The sequence below is a fragment of the Natator depressus genome, chromosome 7 (assembly GCF_965152275.1).
Source record: "Natator depressus isolate rNatDep1 chromosome 7, rNatDep2.hap1, whole genome shotgun sequence".
In the NCBI taxonomy this organism is placed as follows: Eukaryota; Metazoa; Chordata; order Testudines; family Cheloniidae; genus Natator; species Natator depressus.
Window position 1 is genome coordinate 111,995,381 of NC_134240.1, and position 10,224 is coordinate 112,005,604.

General features: G+C 47.5%; 1 protein-coding gene across 3 annotated transcripts in view; it reads right to left on the reverse strand.

Moving 5' to 3' along the window:
• The window catches only part of VWA2 (von Willebrand factor A domain containing 2), a 79,550-nt gene extending 71,822 nt beyond the window's left edge, over positions 1 to 7,728 (reverse strand). For 2 of the 3 annotated variants that reach the window (XM_074959295.1, XM_074959292.1), the window contains exon 1: positions 7,584 to 7,728. The gene's annotated coding sequence lies outside the window, so the exon portion shown is untranslated. Of the gene's footprint in view, positions 1 to 7,565 lie in introns of all 3 variants that reach the window. The other variant, XM_074959294.1, reaches the window with a different exon arrangement.
• Between the last annotated feature and the right edge of the window lie 2,496 nt (positions 7,729 to 10,224).

A 10,224-nucleotide genomic window follows, 5' to 3' on the forward strand; every position in this document is an offset into this window, starting at 1 on the left:
AAGGCGGCGCGTTAAGGGGAGGAGGAGCGGAGGTGAGCTGAGGCCAGGCGGGGGATGGGGAGCTGCTGGTGGGTGCTCTGCACCCACCAAATTTTCCCTGTGGGTGCTCCAGCCCCTAAGGCGCCACTTTTGGCCAGTTGTTAAATTTAGAAGCCCGCAAGGGACAACCGGTTCTAAAAGGGCTTCTAAATTTAACAACCGGTGTGAACCGGCTCCAGCTCACCACTGTATTAGATATATATTTTGTAGATCCATCATTTCTAGCTTCTCTGATCCAGTTTCAAAGACATGCTTATTCTTCACTTCCTGTCCAAAACGGTTATATAGCATGGTTGCAAATTGTCAAGTAACTACCATGGCTCCACCCTAGATATGCCCGCTCTAAGTGGCTGGCCAATAGAGTTGGGTGGAAAATGAGTGCATGAGGAGAAATTTTCAACTTTTTTGGGAAAAAAAAGTTCTGAGTTTTCAATTTTTTGTTGAAATAAATAAATAAAATAAAAATGCACAGAAATTTACCACAAATTTTTGTGTAGCTAAACCCCAATTTTCCACTGAAAACGCAGGCGGTTTTGCTGGAAATTTTTCAAGCAGCCCTACTGGTGAAATAATGATAACCGTGCATAAAACAGGTCTACACTTACACCCAGCTGGGCCCTGTTTGGGCTTTGGATCTGGCCCTATAACAATTAACAATACCTGAATTTAGGACCTTTTTTGAGCCCAAAAGCTTGTGCTAGAACTTCCTGCATAGTTTGCTCCAGTGGACATCATCATGCTACTGATTTTGCCCACCATTCGAGCAGCAGGCACGTTTCCACAAACATCTGAACTTTGTGTTGCGACAGATGTATGCAAGACCTCTCTGGGCACCTATTAGTGGTGTAATTAAAACTGTGATCACTTCCAATTGTCAGGGGCTTTCCTGGTCCTGCTTGCAAGCAGGGGGCTCTGTAGGGAAGTGTGCAGCGTGATCTGGGACTAGCAGCAATCAGCTCTGCAGCCAGCCAACCTAGAGGAAGGTGGGATAAGCGGTGCTTCTGTTTCAGGGAGCAGCCAGCTTTGTTTATCTCTGGTTTTGGGGTTTGTGTGTGTTATTCTGGATTCTAAGAATAAAAGTAGTGCTACCTTCCAGCAAGAGTATTTGATGTTTTCAATCTAACTCTGTGAAAATAACATTTTGCCCTTCTTTAGAGTTTCAGGCAATAAGGATCTCCCTAAAGCAATCTATAGCTAAGTACAGGATACCAGGAATAAATGTTTTGCTGAAGTGCCTGAACCAGAGGGATGTAGCAATCTATGTGAACTCAATCTCTTAGGTTAAACTAACTACAGCTGGAAAAAAATAAACTAGGCAAACAATATAATTATTCCAAGGCTGTGAAAACATCTACGTGACTGAGTCATGTACCTTGCTAGGAGCTATTAATCCAAGGCTAGAATACACTTCTGGAGATTCCAGTGCAATTACTGTACTCTGCACAGCTCCAAATCCTTTAGCTTTTCGCAATGGGTTGTTCACGACTGTGAATTCTATTTCAGACGTTCCCGTCTCAGGGGCTGTCTACACGACAGCAGGAGTTGTGATTCCCAGAGCAGGGCAACAGGCTCAAGCTACCATGCTAAAAATAGCAGTGTGGACGTTGCGGCACTGGTGGAAGATCAGACTAGCCATTCAAACTCAGACCCAGGGGGCTGGGTGGGCCACCCAAACTTGGACCCAGGAGACCGGGTTGGCTTGGACTGAGGTGACTAGCCCAAGTGGCTGCCAGTGCTGAAACATCCACACTATTATTTTTAGCTAGCTAGCACAAGTCTGTCTACCCATGCTGGGTATCAAACCTCCCAGCTGCAGCGTAGCCATACCCTCAAGGGTCTGTTCCTCAGCACAGAAGTTATTTATATGCAATGTATTCTTGCAGGAGCAAGCAGGCAAGATCTGGGCCAACGTGCAAGAAGCACACCAAAGAAATGAGCATATGGAGGCCCCCTGGCCTGATTCTCCGCTTCTCTACACCTTCTGTAATCATCTACACCTGTGCAAGGTGAGTGTGAAAAGTTAGTGATAGACACTCACCTTGCATAGGTGTAAGTGACTATCCCCAGTAAAAGGTTGTTGAGAATCAGACCTCCTATATGTACAGTATCTTTGCAGCATACTGCAGCATTGTGCGTAAGCAAGGAGATGGGACACTGCCTTATTTCTAAAAAAATGCATCAATCACTCTCTTTTTAAATGTGACAGATATACGCGTACATCCCCCCAAAACTGATCACTAATGGGTCAGAAGGACCCTTGACTGATTGGCCACCTGGTCCCATGAGGATGCTGACTTAGGTCAAATGCCACTGGGCAGCAGTTACAGTACAGAAAGCCATGCAGCCATCTGAGAGGCGACAGAGACGGCACAGCTGGAAAGCCTGCATTGGGAGCAACAGACCGCCAACTAGTCATTTCTGAGCAATGCAAAGCCTTTCCCGTTGATTAGAATGCTGCTCCTGACAATACCAATCATACCTTAAAATGCAAACACATCGTTGATCAGTATGGCAGAACAGGGCTCACAGGATCATGAATAGCAACACAAAGTTAGTCCAGTGGTCCATCTAGATTGGTATCTGTCCTAAGCCAGAGGCCAATCTTTGATATTGCAGAGGAAGACGGAATAATCCCCATAAGTCAGTCAATTCTACCATGTACATAGGGTGCGGAGAAAAAGTCCACTTTTGCTCCCTTTAGCAACCAGCTTAGATCCTCACACCTGGGACTGATTATCTGAATCTTGGCATACATGATAAAATGATTGGTCATAAGGGCTGTGAGCCCCACTAGAAGCCAGTTTGGGATTTTCCTCTCAGGCACCAGTCCTACAAACTTACGCTCTATTAAGCATATAGCATAAGTGTTTGCAAGATTGGGGCCTAGGGCCTGTTCCAAAGCCCATTAAAATCAGCTTGAGCCTTCCCATTGGCTTCAATGGGCTTTGGCTCAAAACTGTTTTTAAAACATACAAATGGGTATTTCCATCAGGTTAGCTGGTCAGTCTGCCCTGCTCTGAAAAAGCCAGTAAGCCATTTACACCCATGAGAACCTCCCTGGCAAGGCTGATTTAACCCACGTCTTTCAGATGATGCTCTGTTCAGGTTATCCAACACCTAAGTATCCTGGATACAAGAAAGGACCGCAGGGGATTTGCTCAGCTCATGAAGCATTTCTGTACCAGGCTATGTGTGTACATGCTCCCAAGTACATTCACATCAGAAGTCAAACGTGCAGCCAGAACATAGGTACTGGGATTGTTCTCTTCCAGAAAAGATACCAGGAACAAAAATACAATCAGAGGAGGTGGGTTTTCTGCAAAACTCCTCAAGCATCCCAAATAAGCCATTTTCATTGTTTCTAGCTCACATCTCGTATTCACCTATCATCCGCCCCACAACCTCACCAATATAAACGGGAAGAAAACTCTACCCTTCTCTAGCACCTTTCATTCCAGGCTCTCAAAATCCTTTACAAGCATTATCCACTACAATGCAGCTCTTAGACAGGTATTTTATCCCCACTTGGCATGTGTGGAAACTGAAGCACAAAACTAGGGCTAGGGGACTTGCCCCAGGGCACAAAACCAGAACCCCGGAATCATAGCTCCCAGACTCCTATTATAAGCACTAGATCTTACAAGCAAACATAGCTGCCAAGCATGTTTAAAATAGGTGTGATATGGGGTGCTTTTTTTAAATAGAATTCAGGGTCTACATTTCCATTTGTTCCAAGTGAATGTGTCCCTTATGACCACAGGCAAGAGCTCTATAGTTGGCCTATAATACCTTAACACATTGAGGCACAGAATAAGTTTAGCCATAGGCAATTGATCAGAACAGATGTGCCATTCTGATTCCTACTAAATTCTTGGTGGCCAGACAATAACCATCTAGCTGACTGCTCTCACCTGCTAACTAGATCTGCTGCTGGCTGTGGAAAGGCGTAGGGTGCATGTTAACACTTAAGCCAGGACTCTCATGGAGTATACACTGAATCAACCCTACGGATCCAATCCTGCAGTCTGTGCTAATGCAGAACTCCTACTGACATAAGTGGGCAGCCAGTGAGAGAACAGAAATGGCAGGTTCAGGCATTGCATGAGCCCAAAGGGAAATTCCTTCCAGCTAAGTCCAATAGGAGCTTAACCAAGGTTGCCTGAGCTGAAAGTCAACTTTATATTTCTAACAGTTAAGCAATGCACTTTAAAAACCATTGTTAAACTCCCATCAACTGACTTGGCACATGCTATAATTCAGGTGTGCATAACCCAAACATATATTCTGTTCTAAACCCACTTGTTCCATGAAGTCTGCCAACTACAGAGACCACATACCACTCTCTGTGTGTTCTGTATTCTAATGCTCCCCCTCCTGCCTTTAAGATTGCAGCCGAGGGTACTGAGGGAGTTGGCTGGTGTGATTGCAGAGCCATTGGCCATTATCTTTGAAAACTCGTGGTGATCAGGGGAGGTCCCAGACGACTGGAAAAAGGCAAATATGGTGCCCATCTTTAAAAAAGGGAAGAAGGAGAATCCAGGGAACTAAAGACCAGGCAGCCTCACCTCAGTCCCTGGAAAAATCATGGAGCAGGTCCTCAAGGACTCCATTTTGAAGCACTTGGAGGAGAGGAAGGTGATCAGGAACAGGCAACATGGATTCACCAAGGGCAAGTCATGTCTGACCAACCTGATTGCCTTCTATGGTGAGATAACTGGCTCTGTGGATATGATATATCTTGACTTTAGCAAAGCTTTTAATACGCTCTCTCACAGTATTCTTGCCAGCAAGTTAAAAAAGTATGGATTGGATGAATGGACTGTAAGGTGGATAGAAAGCTGGCTAGATCATCAGGCTCAACGGGTAGTGATCAACGGCTCGATGTCTAGTTGTTAGCTGGTATCAAGCGGAGTGCCCCGGGGTCGGTCCTGGGGCTGGTTTTGTTCAACACCTTCATTAATGATCTGGATGAGGAGATGGATTGCACCTTCAGCAAGTTGCAGATGACACTAAGCTGGAGGGAGAGGTAGATATGCTGGAAGGTAGAGATATGGTCCAGAGTGACCTAGACATATTGGAGGATTGGGCCAAAAGAAATCTGATGAGGTTCAACAAGGACAGTTGCAGACACCTGCATTTAAGACAGAAGAATCCCATGCACTGCTACAGGCTGGGAACCAACTAGCTAAGTGGGAGTTCTGCAGAAAAGGACCTGGGGACTACAGTGGATGAGAAGCTGGATATGAGGCAGCAGTGTGCCCTTGTTGCCAAGAAGGTTAAGAGCATATTGGGCTGCGTTAGTAGGATCTTTGCCAGCAGATCGAGGGACGTGATTATTCCCCTCTATTTGGCACTGGTGAGGCCACATCTGGAGTACTGCATCCAGTTTTGGGGCCCCCACTACAGAAAGGATGTGGACAAATTGGACAGAGTCCAGCGTAGGGCAACAAAAATGATTAAGGGGCTGGAGCACATGACTTATTACGAGAGGCTGAGGGAATTGGGCTTATTTAGTCTACAGAAGAGAAGAGTGAGGGGAGATTTGATAGCAGCCTTCAAGTACCTGAAGGGAGGGTTCCAGAGAGGATGGAGCTAGGCTGTTCTCAGTGGTGGCAGATGACAAAACCAAGCAGCAATGGTCTCAAGTTGCAGTGGGGGAGGTCTAGGTTGGATATTAGGAAAAGCTATTTCACTAGGAGGGTGGTGAAGCACTGGAATGGGTTACCTAGGGAGGTGATGGAATCTCCATCCTTAGAGGTTTTTAAGGGCCAGCTTGACAAATCCCTGGCTGGGATGATCTAGTTGGGGTTGGTCCTGCTTTGAGCAGGGGGTTGGACTAGATGACCTCCTGAGGTCTCTTCCAACCTCTCACCTCCTATGATTTTATGATTGTAAGCTACTGACAATCGTAGTAGGGATCTTATTATTTTTTAGCACAGTGTAACTACTATATAGTGCCATGTATCCTCACAATAAAATACTATACAGTTCATAGACTGTGTTTTATGGACTACAACTCTCAATTCTAGTTTTGTGGATAAAGTTTTAAGACTTATTACAAACAGTATTAAAAACAGCATTAATGTAACTAGGTCCCGTCAAAATAAAATCACAGGCTAGATCCTTAGCTGTTGTAAATCAACATGGCTCCATTAAATTTAATGGATCTATGCCAATTTACACCCAGTGAAGAGGTAACCCGTGTCTGTAGGGTGAACAATGCCAAGACAAATTGCAACTGGGAATACATACTTGTAGAACTAATTTATAAACTAGAGCTACTAAAAATCACCCACTAACTGTATTACACGTCTACCTGAAGTTCTAGTATTTTACAATCTGCACTTGTGCACCATACTATTCCTATATATTATGTTGCCAACTATTTAGCCTTGCACAACTCTGCAAGAAAATACTTTGATCTACATGTTGTGCCAAAATAATGCAGGGTACTGAACTAGCCCACTAGCAGGAAGAAAAAAGGAGCTAGATAAGTTTCAGAGTAGCAGCCGTGTTAGTCTGTACCCGCGAAAAGAACAGGAGGACTTGTGGCACCTTAGAGACTAACCAATTTATCTGAGCATGAGCTTTCGTGAGCTACAGCTCACTTCATCGGATGCATTCAGTGGAAAACTGAACGCATCGGATGCAGTGAGCTGTAGCCCACGAAAGCTTATGCTCAGATAAATTTGTTGAAGCTGGATAACAACAGAACAGTCTGGCTGCAGCTTCATGTATTCCAGGTGTGTTTGGCTTAACAGAACCCAAACTGTGGAAAAATCCATGAAGGAGGGGAGAGAAATCTAACTTCAATTTGTTCCCCCCCCCCCCCCCCATATATACAATACGCCCAGAACCCAGGGCAAGGAGCATGCTCGAAATACGCTGATCTGTACCGTACAACATTGCGCCAGGACACAATGTCCGCGTGGAGTTTCTTCCAACCTGTACGTTGAGTGAGAATTTCTGCTATCCTTCTTGCGGCGGGTCCATTTCTGCCCGTGCCCTCCCCCCTCTCTCGGGGGCTAAACGCCCTCACTCGTTTCGGAAGTCCGCCAAACTCCCTCCCGGTGCGTGGGGACACCGAGCAGCCTGCAGCCGCCCCAGCAAAGCGGCAGAGCTCGCCGGAGCCAAGCGATCCGGCCCTGGCTCACCTTGCAGAGAAGGGACCCGTGTGCCGCACGCACCCTCCCAGGAAGCCGGCACGTCTCCCACCAGGCAGGTACCGAGGCAGACAAGGGGGACAGGGATCTGCCCGGGTCACGCCGCCCTGGGTCGGGAGAAGAGCCTTCGTGCCAGACAAAGCCACGCTCGTTGACCCCCCCGCCCCCATCGGGCTTGCGGGCAGGGCCCCCACGCGCCCCAATCCCGGGTCTTTTGCCGGCTCAGCCCCAGCAGCTGCACCCAGAGGGGAGACTCCAGCCTTTTGTCACTGGCGGGGCGGGCGCAGCGTGCGGTACCTCCGCCGAGACACCGGTTCTGCTGCAGGTAAGGGTGGGGGGGAACGCCAGACGCTTGTAATTTACCAAGTCAGCCTCACTTGCCTGCGGCGTCCCCGATCGCCACGGCTCTGCTCCCTGGGGAAGCTAATGGGCAGCGACCGGTCCGACGGAGGCGCGGGGGAGCCGAACGCAGCTGTCCCTTGTTACGCTGCTCACAGGTTCGCAAGCGCGGCGCTGCCTTCCCCTCGGCCCTGCCTCTTCTCTGCTGCAGGGGGCGCTGCAGCGCAGGCCGAGGGGCAGGTGCTGCGCGGAGCCAAGTCAAGCGGGAGGGGGAGAGTTCTCTCTGCGGACTTTTCCACCAGCTGGGTCGGCAAAGCCAGGCCAGGGCCTGAGCACTGAGCAAACCACTCTGCGCCAGAGCCTTCTCCTTGCTGGCGGCTTTGGGCAGCCTAGTTTGAAATGCAGGTGCCTCTGAGCATGCAGAGGATGACCTCCAGTGCAGGGCTTCACTGTCCAGAGACACAGGGACCTTTGAAGTATGAAATGCAGGGCAGGCCTGGTAACAAACAGCTGCACCCCACGGCAGGGGGAATGGGGCAGCAGGGGCTGTCTTAAATGCCTCCCTTGCATCCAAATTCAAATAAATGTGAAGAGTAGTCGATTGTATCACATATCAGTAAAAATGGGTATTTTCCAGTCCCACTGGCCCAGGGATTAGAAGCACAGTTGCCAGTAAATAAACACCCTGACTTTCACCATAAGCCAAAAATCAAGGCCAAAACAAGCCAATCCCTAAGAACCCCAACGCTCTATGTGACTAGATCCCCTCTGCCTGCAGGCTGGGACTGTGGTGGGCCTGCTGTGCACCCCTGACACTCTCCCCTCCTTGCCTCTGCTTGCCCCCCCGAGCTGATAAAAAAATAGAAGCAACAGGTTACAACAAGCAAAAAACTAGCCAACAAGCAACTCACAAGACAATTAAGCCAAAAACAAGCCAAATTTCTATGGGGTGTTTTGCTGGTTTGGCATGTCTGATCAGAACTAGGATGTCAAGCTTGTTTCACTGGTTTCTGACTCTTTTCTCTGGTGGTTCCTCTGTCCTCTCCCCTAGCCTGCACTGGATTCGGCATGGCTGCAGAGCTCTTGCTATACAAAACACTTGTAGAATAAGGACTGTACTGGTTAAATCCAGAGCCAGTCTGTTGTGCTGGCTCCGTGTGCCACCCTTGCTTACTTCTCATTCAGTGTCTCACACACTAATCCATATGTTCATCAGCAAGCCGTAAGGGAAGCAGTTACAATTTCCAGACATCATCAAGTCTGGCTAGCAGAGCCAAGTTGGTAGGCTAATAAACTGATACAGCCACAGAAAAATCATGGTCTCCCTCTCCCTGTGCAACAAAGCAGTGCAGTGCTCATTCCACTGTGCTTAGTGGCCCTAACCCACAGGTAGCCAACCTGTGGCTCTGGAGCCACATGCAGCTCCTTGTATAGGTGCTGATTCCGGGGCTGGAGCTACAGCCATTACCTTTCCAAGGTGCCAGGGGGTGCTCATTGCTCAACCCTGGCTCTGCCCCAGGCCCTACCCCCACTCCACCCCTTCCCCCAAGGCCCCGGCCCCTGCCCCCAAGCCTGCCATGCCCTTGGTCCTCCCCCACAGAGCCTCCTGCACATGCGAAACAGCTGATTGCAGCAGGCGGGAGGTGCTGACTGGTAGGAGGCGCTGGGGGGGGAGGGGGAGGATGCTGGAGCTGATGGGGGGCTGCTGACATATTACTGTGGCTCTTTGGCAATGTACATTGGTAAATTCTGGCTCCTTCTCAGGCTCAGGGTGGCCACCCCTGCCCTAACCCATCTGGGGAGATTTGTTCCCAACTCTCTTTCCTACTCTTCAAGTTATTATAACTTGGAGGATACACCCAACAATTGACCACCCCTTTTTCTGTACATCAAAGCTCTCAGTCTGTCCCTTCCACATTCCCTTAAACCCCATTCCTTTTCAGAAGTGCTCTCCTCAATACAATTTACTCCCATTTTTGTATCTCACCGTTACACTTTGGATTATGTTCCTCTAAATTATAATATGATTCTGAACTATGTGCAAGTCTGTCTGCCCTCACTCCAACATGTGTTTGTGTCCTGATACCACATACCTTTAGGGGTTCTACCATCACAGTTTATGTCAGCAAATGACTGAGCTGTTAGTTTAGTAAGGCACTGGCTCCTCCAACGCACCAGTCCCATGTTAAGATTAATATATTTTCAATTTAGGTGGAAAATTTTAAAAATCAGTTTTATATTTCACCATTTTTACATTTCTCTGGATGTAGCCATTAAAAACCGGAGAGGCCAATTTAATTGCTTATAGTCCATTTCATTATCACGTTCTCATGCCTAGCAGGGTGTGAACACTACAGAACATTTGGTTTAATTTTCCCAAAGAGAGTTTCAACATTCAAAAGTTTAGGAAACACTGCCTTCAGCCATGTTCAAAGATCATTTATGTTTTTGTATTAAGCTAGCAACTGATCTAGGTGATAATTTTCAACACTCTTAAGGTACCTTGGCTTTACATTTAGAGAACGGAATTAGCCCCTAAGGTTGAAATGAAACAAACCCACACACAGTAGAATATATTTAAAGCTAAAGCATCCAAGATTGTCTTCATGTACCAGAACAGCTTACAAAGTCCTCTATTAGAATGCCCTGCACTATGGTCTAAAACTTGTATGATAGCAGTGGA